Here is a 13,614-nt window from a genome sequence, read left to right on the forward strand (position 1 = left end):
TAACTGGTTCTTTTCATCTTTTTAAGGTGGATAAAATTCTCCAGATTCAATTCTCAACATCTATCAATGATTCTCATGTTAACAATCAGAAATTTTTAGCACAACTTATGGAAAGCAATTTGAAGTGCCTTGTGACTTAGATTAACATGATATTTAACTTCTTCTTAATCAATTGAGTGCAAGAACTGTAGGTGATAAATTACTTAGTTGATCAAACTCCAACAATTTAAAATTCAATCTCTATCTCATCATACTCGAAACATTCTTAAGTGCATAAATTATCATTTCCAAACAGGTTTCAACTTGAAACATTGAAAATTTTTAAAATTTTTGCTCAAAACTAAGGAAGCACTGATTAGTTTACCTAATCTACACCCCAACCTAAAATCTACATTGTCCTCAATGTAAAAGAAATAAGCATGTAATGAAAAAGAAGCAACGAAAAGAAAGGAGAAGTAATGGAAATGTAGTACCTGAAGAAGGAATTTTTGAGGCTTCGCCAAGGATCTCAACGTGATGATGGGTTAGCACAAAGACTAAACAAACAGAAAGCAAACTATCCTAATCCTAAATTCTATGAAAGCAATAAACCTAACTACACCTCCATTTGACTAGGAGATCAATCCTGGTATACAGGATTAGTCAGAGCTATGAACATGTCCTCTGAGTCAAATTTCTCAATAAATGGCTTTAATCGATGCCCATTCACTTTGAAAGCATTTTCATTCATTAGATTTTTTATCTCGACAGCCCCATGAGGATAGACATTAGTAACTGTGAAAGGGCTGGTCCAACGAGATTGGAGTTTACCCAAAAAAAGATGCAACCGAGAAGTGTATAAAAGGACTTTCGACGAGTCAAGAATGATTTCCAAAGGATGTTGTTGTCATGGAACATCTTCATCCTGTCCTTGTAAATTCTCGAGTTCTTATATTCGTCATTTCAGATTTCCTCGAGTTCACTTAATTGAAGTTTGCGCAGCGAGCCATCGTTGTCCAGGTTAAAGTTAAGATTTTTAATAGCCCAATAGGTTCTATGTTCCAACTCCACAGGCAAGTGACAAGTTTTCTCATAGATAAGTCTAAAGGGAGACATTCCAATAGGTGTTTTAAAGGCAGTACAGTAGGCTCATAAAGCATCAGTCAAGGGGATTGACCAATCTTTGCAGTCAAGGTTAACCGTTTTCTCTAGAATATGTTGAATTTCTATGTTGGAAATCTTAGCTTGCCCACTTGTCTGCGAGTGGTATGGAGTGCTCACCTTATGAGAGATGCCGTATTTCTTCATTAAGTTTGTAAATGCCTATTACAGAAATGTGAACCTCCATCACTAATAATGGCTCAATGTGTTCCGAACTAGGAAAGGATATTTTCTTTTAAAAATTTAATGACCATTTGATGGTCATTGTTCCGGCATGGGATCACTTCAACCCACTTAGTGACATAGTCTACTGTTAGTAAAATGTACAAATTCCCGAAGGATTGGGGGAATGGCCCCATGAAATCGATGCCCCAACAATCAAATGCTTTAATCATTAAAATGAGATTCAAAGACATCATATTTCAACGGGACAATGCTCCTAATTTCTGACAATGCTCACAAGCTTTGGAAAACTCATGGGTCTCTTTAAACATAGTGGGCTAGTAAAAGCCACACTATAGAATTTTGGCTATGGACTTTTTAGTAGAAAAGTAACCACCACAGGCCTGAGAATGACAGAAGGAGATGATACTTTGGTGTTCATTGTCTGGCATACATCTCCTTAGAATTTGGTCTGGGCAATATTGTAATAAATACAGGTCATCCAAGAAAAATTTGCATACCTTGGCGAATAATTTTTTCTTATCTTACGCAGTCTAATGTGTCAGGGTGAAACCTGTTGTAAGATAATTTACAATGTCAGCAAACCAAGGTAGGTGGGAGAGTTTAAACAATTGTTCATTGGGGAACATGTCGTTTATAAGTGTCGTCTGAAGGGAATCAAGGAGATCAAGTCTGGAAAGATGGTTAGCCACTACGTTTTCTACTCCATTTTTATCTCGTATTTCTAAATCAAATTCTTGGAGTAGGAGGATCCATCTTATTAAGCGAGGCTTAACATCATTCTTAGAAAGAAGGTAATTGAACACCGCATGATCGGTGTAGATGATGATCTTAGATCCGATCAAGTAGGACCTAAATTTGTCCAAAGCAAATATTATGACTAAGAGTTCCTTCTCCGTAGTGGAGTATTTCACTTGGGCATGATTTAAAGTTCTACTTGCATAGTGAATAACATAGGACTTCTTTTCTTTTCTTTGGCTTAACACCACTCCAATAACATAGTTAGACACATCACACATAATCTCAAAAGGAATGCTTCAGTCGGGTGGCAGCATGATAGATGCGGTAGTCAACGTGCCCTTGAGCTTAGTGAAAGCTTACTGACATTGCTCAGTCCACTCGTATGGTACATCCTTTTGAAGTAGATTGCGTAAAGGATGAGAGAGGTGACTAAAGTCCTTTATAAATTATTTGTAAAATCCTGCGTGTCCTAAGAAGGATCGCACGTCTCGTATGCTCTTAGGTGGAGGTAGGTTAGAGATAAGGTTAATTTTAGCCTTGTCCACCTCAATTCCCTTGGACGAGATTATATGTCCAAGAACTATTCCCTTAGAAACCACAAAATGACACTTTTTTCAATTTAGTACCAAATTCTTTTCCTCATATCGCTTTAGCACATTTTTCAGATTTTTCAAATACTCGTCGAAGGATGGACCAAAGATAGATAAGTCATCCATGAAGACCTCTAAATATTTCCCCACCTTGTCAGAGAATATACTTAATATGCATCGCTGAAAAGTGGTAGGAGCATTACACAGTTGGAATGGAATCCTTTGGTAAACAAAGGTGCTATAAGGACATGTGAACATTGTCTTCTCTTGATCTTTAAGGGCTATCTCTATTTGATTGTAGCTCGAATATCCATCGAGGAAGCAGTAATAGGAATGACCGGCTAACCTCTCCAAGATTTGGTCAATGAATGGCAGGGGGAAGTGTCCTTCCTCACAACGATATTCAATTTTCTGTAGTTAATGCACATTCTCCAACCAGTAATAACTCTAGTTGACACGAGTTCATTGTTGGCATTGGTTACGATGGTGATTCCATATTTCTTAGGAACCACCTGATTTGGACTCCACCATTGACTATCAGATATAGGGTATATGATACCCACATCCACCAAATTAAGTACCTCTCCTTTAACCACTTTTTCATATTTGGATTGAGTCGACATTGTGGTTGTCGAGAGGTTTTCACATTATCCTCAATATGAATGCAATGAGTAAAAATCAAAGGATTGATTCCCTTGAGATCCACAATTGACCATCCAAGGGCTCCTTTATGTTCAATGAGAGTAGCGATTAACATACTCTCCTGTTCTTTCTCAAGGTGGGAAGAAATCACCACCAGATGTCTCATCTTGACCTAAATAGACATATTTAAGATTAACAGGCAATGGTTTTAGGTCAAGCTTTGGTACTTTGAGGTTAGACGGTAGAGGTGCTGCATTGTTTAAGGGAAATTTCTCAAATTGTGGCTCCACCGGTTAACTTCAAGTACCGGTGCAGTATTAAGCATGACATCCATCTCCCTAATCGTATTATCATCCAAATTGGGGGAGTGTGCCAAGCACGTCTCTAAAGGGTCAGAGGATAAGGTCATCAGAGCTCTATCTTCCATGAAAGAGTCTATCATGTTATTGTCATGGGCCTCGTCATTATCATCTGCCTGTTTACTTATGTTGAAAAAGATATTGAGCTCCAACGCCATATTTTCAAAAGACAAATTCATGACCCCATTCCTGCAATTGATGATAGTGTTTGATGTAGCAAGGAACAGGGGGCCAAGTATGATAGGAATTTAAGTGCTCATATTTATAATGAGCTGAGTATCCAGGATGATAAAATCTACTGGATAGTAGAATTTCTCAACCTAGACCAACACATACTCAATCATCCTCCTGTGTACACGAACTAAGCGATCAGCAAGTTGTAATGTGGTCCGAGTTAGTTTTAACTCACCTAGACGTAGTTGTTCATAAATTGAGTAAGGGATCAGATTTATGCTCGCCTCCAAGTCAAGAAGTGCATTTTCAATTTGGTGATTCCCAATTATACAAGCGATAGTTGGGCTAGTAGGATCTTTATATTTTCCTGACATACTTTGCTTGAGGATGGCACTCACTTTTTCTATCAGGAAAATTTTCTTTTTGATACTTTGTCGCCTCTTGGTTGTGCATAAGTCTGTTAGAAATTTGGCATATGAAGGAATTTGTTTCACAGCATCCAGAAGATGGATGTTGACCTTCACTTATTTCAACACCTCTAGAATATCCTGTAAGTTAGCTAGAGGTTTTGGTGTAATTAACCCTTAGGGGAATTGTAACACGCTGAGTTTTGAGGGTTGAGCAAAGCTCAACTCCCGAGATTCCGAACATCACTTATGTCCTGTGGAAGATAGTTTCTGATTTCTTCTATGTTGATTGATTAAGCATGCATAGAATTTTACTAAACGGCGTATCATACTCCAGATTTAATGAAGTTAAGAAAATATGTAAATCCCAAACATATCTACGTAAATATGTACATGTTCCACAAAATTCCTTCCAGAGTATGATTTCGCACTGGGTTTAATATATACATGTACAAGTTTAAAATGAACAAAATGTGGTAATGTAAATGTATTTAACTAAGCCCAGATGCCAAGCGTTCCCTGCGTAACGGTACGTGGCCTACATCTGCTCGCCCAAGAGTTGGAAGTAGGAGAATTCCTCTTCCTCATCTAAGAAGTCTTGCTCCATTGCATAGACGTTGTCCGTACCTGCATCTACATCAGCATCTGGTTGGTGTTTTAAAACACCATCCCAAAGTGGGAGTGGGTGATCAACTCAGTGGTTATATAAGGCCAAAGTTACACATGTTATCAAGTCAATCACTACAATAATGATAAGGCAATCATAACAATCACTTCCTAGCTATTCTTTTTAATGAGAGAATGGAGTGTAGGTAATGATGCATGCCCTCGCCCACCAACACTCCCTCAACACGTGACTCCGACCGCCAGTTTCGCATATGACAACACTTCCTCAAAGGTGCGACTTCAACGCCTTTTCGCTACATTCTAAATAATGCGGTGCGATGCATGGTCATGTTAGCCAAGTGATTGACTATGTTCATTCATCCAATAAGTTTGGGAAGCTAGGGTACCTCCCTTTATAACATTGACCCAAATTGAACATTAGGCATCGGACAATTGCAGCGGTCCTATTCCTGTGTTCTGGATCCATCTAAGTTTGTCACTCCTAGATAAACACATATGATAGGCAAGTTGCTAGAAGTGGTGCTCGCGGTCACTATGGGGAGGCTCGTCACCCTAACGTAGGCCGATAGCACGAACATGGTGTCCCATACCACCATGCCCGACTCACGAGTCTTAAGGATCGTGGTACCGTAGTTAGAGGTGGATCTTTACATTGGTGAGGGGTACCTTAGATTTAAACAGTTGCGTCCATATATGGTAAACACACAATAGGTCAACCGGTTCGTTAGGCAAGCTCGATTAGTACGGCCACGTTGACCTAATCAACATGGAGCGCATAAGCACCCCTCGTGGCCTAGCCACTAACGGCAGTCGTCGTACGACCCGTATCTTTCGGGTTTACCCAAGGTGGCCAATGCAAATTCGGCCACCCCAAACATAGGCGTTTACCAATTGCCAGGACTTCCATTGTAGCCTCATTCCTATCTAAATGCTGCTAACACCCACATGTAATATCTATCTTAGTATTCGACAAACAATCCTAGTGAATTTCTCATGTAGGCATTTCATCAAACACATAGACCATGTTAACCACAACTTGCATTTTATCAACTAGTTATATAGAGAAAAACACATAGGCATAAACAACAAAGAATCCTACCTTAATAATCTTAGTAAGTACAAATCATCAACTATTTTTCATTTAAACAATTTATCAAACACATAGACTACGTTATTTACAACTTACATTTTGTCAATTCGTTACACAAAGAAGTACATATGCATATGACATTAGCAAATATTAGGTTAACAATCATGGCAAGCACTAATCATCATCTATTCCTCATTTAGAGATTTCATCAAACACATAGTGTCGTGCCCTAAACTAGGAAACCGGGCTCATAAAATTTTCGATCGCCGAATCTGACACTGATAGCCTCCATAGTATCCCATTCTCAGCTCTCGGCACCTATACACCAGGTTTCAATCATGAGATTCTACAAAGAGGATTTTAAACATGATTTTGATTTAGTATAAGCATAACCATAAGCATAACCCACGAACAATAACCACAAGAACACCATCACAAAATCCACTATGATAAAAAACTTAATAATGCGTATGAAGGGAAATAAAAGGTAATAAAAATAACAGAAACTCGAGAAGCTCGAGTGCACACTCCTACTGCGGCAAGGCCACGGCTGGGTCTTGGCGTCACCTGCATGCATCAATCATGCATAAGCTTATAGAAAGCTTAGAGGGCGATGTAAGTGTGTGTGCAATATGAGCGTGCTCAGAATGTAAGGTCAGAGTAATGCGGAATCATGCTGATGAGTACATGAATGCAATCAGCTGTACCAAGGCTATGCGGTGCAGGATATGAATGTTATCGGCCATATGAAGACCATGCATGCGAGGTACAAATCAAGCATGCTAATCCTCATCCAAATTCACATATCAATGCAGCTTATCACTAGAGCATTGAATATTAGTACAGTTTTCATTCTGGATAATCACTGATGTTTAATACACTTCAAATGGCACTGCCCCTTTCTGAGGCACGCAGTCCAAGTGAGCGTAAGAAACCTCATTATCTGCCTGGTCAATAGTCTACCAATATCTATCCGGCACATCGATAGCAGACCCATTCATGAGCTGGTCAAACTTAGCTTAGTAATGCCCCCTACCCTCGGGCGAGTAAGGTCACACCCCTTTCCAACCGACCACGACATAGTGGGAGACGCGGCCTCCTGGTATTCGGCCCTCGTGCGCTCATGTATCTACTCATTCGCGACGTTGGAGTCATCCTTTAGTACCATTGGGTTTAGGAATTTTCACCTAGTGACATCTACGACACCTCGATGCTTAGTAACAATATTTTCGATGTCCAATCCGGCCATCCACAATGTGCCTGTGGAGGTTATAGCCCTGATGTCGCTAGGGCGTATAAAAATCACGTCATACAAATGTGAAGTGCATGAATCACACCACCAATCAAGCAACAATCCTGCACGTACCACGTGCTCATGAAGGGTAACTTCGCCTATCAGGGAGTCCATAAACAATCTGCCCAAAGGTATATGCTATGATCAATCACTCCTCATATCAAGCACACATAAGATGTGTATGAGCATGAATCATGGAACTATAGTAAGTATGTTATGTGGTGATGGATCCTGTTTATAATGAGGAGGGGCTTAGACGGCCTACACACTACAAGTATGACCCTATCAATGGGCCCTAGGGAGAGTGACAATGCAGACATTTAACCAACATCATCCTTACAATGTGGACATCAAACCATCATTGCTCCCAAGGCTCGGCTTGCCATGAACATCATTACATAAATCATGGTGGAATCTCACATAACAATGGGCCTCATATACATCACATTCGGCCCACACATAGGCCTTACATACATCTCATTGGGCCGATCAAATGGGCCGACCAAATGGACTGATCAAAATGGGCCATATTGATTGAAATGGGCCGACTAAATGGGCCGATCGAAATGGGCCGATTCAAATGGGCCGAGTTGAGTGAGCCAAGTCGAATGAGCCAATTTAAAAGGCCAAACCCAACACAACTATTTAGAAATCAATACACACACACACACACACACACAAATGAATCGCATCAAAAGATCAACTAGACCATATCACATATGGCAGTGGAGATAATGATTTTCACCATTATAAAATTCTAGGGCCCACCATCAAGTTCATTTTCCATTCAGTTTGTTGTAAGGTCGCAAAGACTTGGTTGGGAGGAAAAATAAATATTAATTTAACCTGAAACTGTCGAGGTTCAAAGGATTTCAATGGTAGGCGTTCATCCCTCCGCTGCTTTCAATGGTGTGGTCCACCTGATAAATTTGCTTCATTTTTGTAGTCTCAAGTCTTAAAATTATCTTCCAAAATGGTTAGACGATTTGGATGCAATACATGCATCATGGTGGGCCCCATAGGGATGGACAGCATAGATAAAGCACATGCCTCATGGTGGGGGCCACACTGATGGAAAGTGTGGAACACATACATCAATGGGTCCCATGTTGGGCCCACGATAATGTTTATTTTCCACCCAATCTGTTGATAAGGTCAGCAGATCTAGATGAGGAGGAAAAACAAATTTCATAATGATTCAAAATTTCTGCGACCCAAAAAAGGGTTTCAATGGCAGACGTTTAATCCTCACTGTTCCCTGTGATGTGGGCTACCTGAGCACCACATACGACTTATTTTTAGGGTGGCCCACAGTCCAAGAAGGAGGGGCACCAAATGCATGGCATTGATGTTCAAATCACATCACGGTGGGGCTTACGCATAGGACCTATGTCCCTGCCCTTTCTCGTCCCCAGTGTAGAGGACGCTGATGCGTCGTCCTCTGGATGGCAGTAGCAGGAGCGTCTGCTGCTGTTTGTTTATTATTTATTTATTTATTTATAAAATATATTTTTTTGAAGAATTTCCTAGGTGGGACCCTCATCAGTAGAATCCACCCCACCCATTATATTCCATGGCTCAAGGAAGTCTAAATGAGCCCAATATTCGATGTGTTTTGGTGTGAAGAAACATCAAGGTGGATTTTAATGGTAAAACCACTATTTCATGTGGTATGGCCCGCTCGATAATTGGATTGGCCTCATATTTCGGCTCAACACCTAAAACGGGCAGGAGAATGGGATGGACGGCGTGGATCAGACTCATACGTCAAGGTGGGGCCTGCATGAGCGGCCCACCCAAACCTTGCTAGTTAGTACACCCCAATGTCAGTTCACACTACACTGTTCGCCACTCCTCACAGTTGGGCATGTCCAGCGTCCCTGGATGCTGGACAGTTGGATACAATATAGGCATCATGGTGGGTCCCACATGTACGTGGCCCACCTATTTGGATCGGCCTGATATTTGTGTTTTTTCTTCTGTCTAGGCCCGCTAATGGGCTGGATGGTGTAGTCCAACACATCCATCAGGCAGGTCCCACATGAAGGTGAATGGCATGGATATTATATATGCTTCATGGTGGGACACACACACACTAGATGGGCCGCACACCCCTTTATCATCATCATCATACAAAGAGAGAGAGAGAGAGAGAGAGAGAGAGAGAGAGAGAGACGGTGATAGAGGGACCTCGCCACTCTGGGCACCTCATGGTACATCACATACATCAAAATGGGTCCCACCAACAAGTGGGCCCTAAAATAAGAATCAACGGTAGATCACCCACCTATTGCACTCCTCCTTGATCCCTTAGCCTTCTTAGCTCCTTGCCTTCAATGTTAATGGAGGTAAATGATGAATGAATGGTTGAGATGTGAGATGAGAGGGTGAGAAAGTGGGCCACACTTGATGATTTGGGAGAGCTTGGGAGGGCTTGGACATGGGGTGTTGCTTGGGAGTGAGTTTTAAGAAATGAGTGAAAGAGAGAAATGATGGATAAAGGGATGGATGGAGTGGTGGTTGTAGGGAAAGGAGATAGATAGGTAAGGTTTGGTTTGAAATTTTGTAAAAGAGGGATGGGTAGGGGAGAGAGAGAGTTGACTTAGGAAAAAGAGGGATGAATTGCTTGTACTTGAGGTATGGGGTGTACTTGACTTAATTGATTGATGGGACATGTTATAGAGATTCCCTCGAAATTCGTAATGTGCATCGTTTTCCTTGAAATGAACGTGGGCTCACATCTTCTAGCTTGGGTATCAGATTGGTGCGCGAGTTGCGACGTCGGAACTGCAGCGACGGTGTGGTCGCTAAGATATAAGTTTCGGATCGAGCCGACTTCGGTTGCAGGACTTGGCTTAGGATTGCGCATAAATGTCGAATACAAATCGATGGTTGCCAGAATTCGATTGGGAGGACCGCGGAAGCCTGCAGAACGGTATGAACTAGGATACGGGCCTTACAACTCTCCCCTCTAAATAAAAATTTCATCTTCAAAATTTATATTATTATAACAAGTAAACATGACTCATAAAGAAAGAGGAAATATAGCATCATTATATAAAATTGGAGACATCATACAAGATACAACATACAATCAACCGTCAAAGAGATGGGGATAGCGCTCTCGAATCTCAGCATCACGCTCCCAAGTTGCCTCATCAAAAGAATGGTGACCCCACTGAACCTTCACCAACGGAATGACCTTGGTCTGGAGGACCGCTGAAAGTGCCCTGGTTTGTCAATTTGCATGAGTGTTGAGTTAGCTAGGCTATAGAGTCTCATAGGAAGATCAATTCAAAGAGTCTGCCTCAACCGAATGTGTGCAAGCTCGCAACAGGTAAATCTAAGCCTCACATCCCATGTCCTAAAAGACCAGGTATATAAAACCCTTAAAACAAACTAGAACATCATAAGGTTTTTAAGTTAAGAAAACTTTTTCAAAAATCAAAAAATTCTCTTAGTTTTATTGCTTTGTCAATTTTATTGATATACATCTCGATATGATCGACCCGTGCTATCGATGTCCTCGATGCTTAAACGATATCATCGATATGAGGACAAAATACGTCCAACAACTACATATAGCTCCAAACGAATTTATTGATGTATCGATATACTTATCGATATCATTGATATTTGAATCTCGAGTCCATCGAAGGTGACTCGATAATATCGACAGACAAATCTCAGGTGGCCCTATTTTTACTTAAGAAAATCACATGTGCATCGATATATCGAAGCCCTTCTCGATACCATCGAAATTTAAATCTCAATGATATCGGAAGACCCGTGATGTTATCGATCATTGGCGCCTAGTCTTCTAGCAATTATTTTAGGATAGTTTATCTATGATCGAGGGTCACTCGATAGAATCTATATTCAAATATCGATGATATCGGTACAGTTTCGATAGCTTCGAACAGGGACAGAAACTGTCTAGCAAGCTTAAACGAAAATCCCTTGGATTTATTGATTCCTTGACACATCTATTGATATCATCGATATTCAAATTCCGATGATCTCGAAGGTCCCTCGATCATCCTTGTAAACCTAAAATATTTCATAGCAAGTCTCTCTTATTTTTCAAAGTATCGATGAATCGAACCTATCATCGATGATATCGGAGTTCGAAATTCGATGACATCGACATATGTTTCGATTCCATCAACGAGCTGACAAAAGGGTTCAAAAGCGTATGACATTTGAGTTTATGTCATCGAGTAGCAAGTCGATGCAATTGAGAGTATACACTCAATGATATCGACCCTACTCGATGATTTCGAACTCTGTCATAATTGTGACGTTTTATATCCGTTGAAACCTTTTGCCTATATAAAGAGAACTTGCCTATTGTTGCTGGTAGAGAAAGAAGAGAGTGTTGTTGAGTGTTTTACCTTAGATCATATACCCAAAGCCCTTTCTCTCATGGGAGTTCATCCTCCAATCCACCCTCATCATTAATATTCAATGGAGTGGATTGGGGAATGAACTTCTGCATTCAAGGATCCTCCAGCTACTACCTTAATGGAAAATCATTAAGCTGGGATGCCTTGAATGCATAGATGACTGGAGTCACTCTATCTTCCTTATAGGAAAACATTTAATAGAGTAGGATTTTGTCTTGTCCTTAACCCAACCCGAAGCCGTGTATTCGTCCATCATCTATGTTATGGATCAAGGAGGTAGAAGATTCTTCATCAACAAGGAGGAGATCTTCGTCAACGTGCTGAATGAGACTCATCCACTTATTTGTAAGTTATTAGAGTCCAGAGGACACTTATGATCATTCCTTTCTAGGATTGGGTCTAAGGTGTTTCTCACCCTTGCAAGCCCTCGTAGGAGGCCTCCGGTGGGAGTGTACGTGGTGGGTGCGTTGTATTGACCCTTGCTCTGTGAAGAGCATAAATAGTTAAGTTCCTTGTGTGCATCCTTGGCCAGTGTGCCTAAAACCAGGTGTGCTGTGTTGACCCTTGCTCGTGGGAGTATAAACAGAGGTTCCTTGTGTGGATCCTTGGCCAGTGTGCCTAAAACCGAGTGTTATGTGTTAACCCTTGCTCAGGGGGCATAAATAGTCAGCCTCAGTATAGGTTGTAAAGGTTGAAGATGAACCTGATTTAAAACCTTAGGTTTGAGGTGAACCGCTATGAAACTTCCTTGGTTGAGTGTGGTTACCGGGAGTGGAGTAGACAAGTAGTCGAACCACTATAAAAATGACCGTGTTTGAGATTGCTATTCTTTTATTTGTGTGATTTGCTTTAATATTTTCACATTTGAATATCTGTGATCACACCTCACCCACTTACACAGTCATATCCATCATAAACTAGTTTGCATATTGTTTACTTCTTAAATAGTTTGTGATTGGATCCTCTATCAGGCTTGGAAGCCAGTAGAGTTACTCTTGAGTAATCCTAATATGTGCATGTTGTTAGGATTAGTGTAATAGGATTTTAAATAAACCATAAACTTTAAAAAGTCCTATTCACCCCCCTCTAAGATATATTGGCATATTCCTACTTTAACTAAAGCGGTTTTTACCGTAATTTCACCTGCTCCTTTCGATCAAAGATACAGACTGACTGCTCGATATAAGAAGCGTCTTCACGAACCTCTAGCGGCCGCTAATTAATAACTGGAACTATGTTTGACCCACACTTCATCAGCATAGAGACATGAAAAATTTTGTGGATGCCAGATAACTGAGATGGCAAGGCAAGCCGATAGGTCACGACACCAATGCGCCCAGTGATCTCGAAAGGTCCTATGAATCTCAAGGCAAGTTTGCCCTTCACTCCGAATCGAACTACGCCCTTTATGGGCAAGACCTTGAGATACAATCTGTCCCCTACTGCGAACTCCAAGTGACAATGTCGGTGATCAACAAAACTCTTTTGCTGGCTCTGAGCTGTGTTCATCCTCTGCCTGATGATATCGATAGCCTCTGACGTCTGCTGCATAAAATCGAACCTAGGAGACGTCGTTCTCCGACCTCGGTCCAACAACTCAAAGATCTGCATGGTCTGCCATACAATGCCTCAAAAAGAGCCATGCCAATAGTTGCTTGATAGCTATTGTTGTACGCAAACTCATCCAATCGTAGATGCTCATCCCAACTACCTCCGAAGTCAATCGCGCAGGCCCAAAGCATATCCTTAAGGATCTGGTTAACCCTCTCAATCTGGCCATCGGTCTGCGGGTGATACGCAGTGCTAAGCTGCAAATCAGTGCCCACGCTCTCTAAAAGCTCCCCTAAAACTGAGACGTGAACTTCGGGTCTAGGTCTGAAACGATCGAGACAGGAACAGCATGCAGTCTCACGATCTCATCAACAAATAGCCTGACAAGTTGGTCCGAATGCCAAGTCTCA

At 41.1% G+C, this 13,614-nt stretch overlaps 1 pseudogene; it reads right to left on the minus strand.

The window, feature by feature from the left end:
• Positions 1-2,084, minus strand: part of LOC131249615 (uncharacterized) — a 31,228-nt pseudogene extending 29,144 nt beyond the window's left edge.
• Between the last annotated feature and the right edge of the window lie 11,530 nt (positions 2,085-13,614).

This window comes from Magnolia sinica, chromosome 6 (genome assembly GCF_029962835.1).
Source record: "Magnolia sinica isolate HGM2019 chromosome 6, MsV1, whole genome shotgun sequence".
In the NCBI taxonomy this organism is placed as follows: domain Eukaryota; kingdom Viridiplantae; phylum Streptophyta; class Magnoliopsida; order Magnoliales; family Magnoliaceae; genus Magnolia; species Magnolia sinica.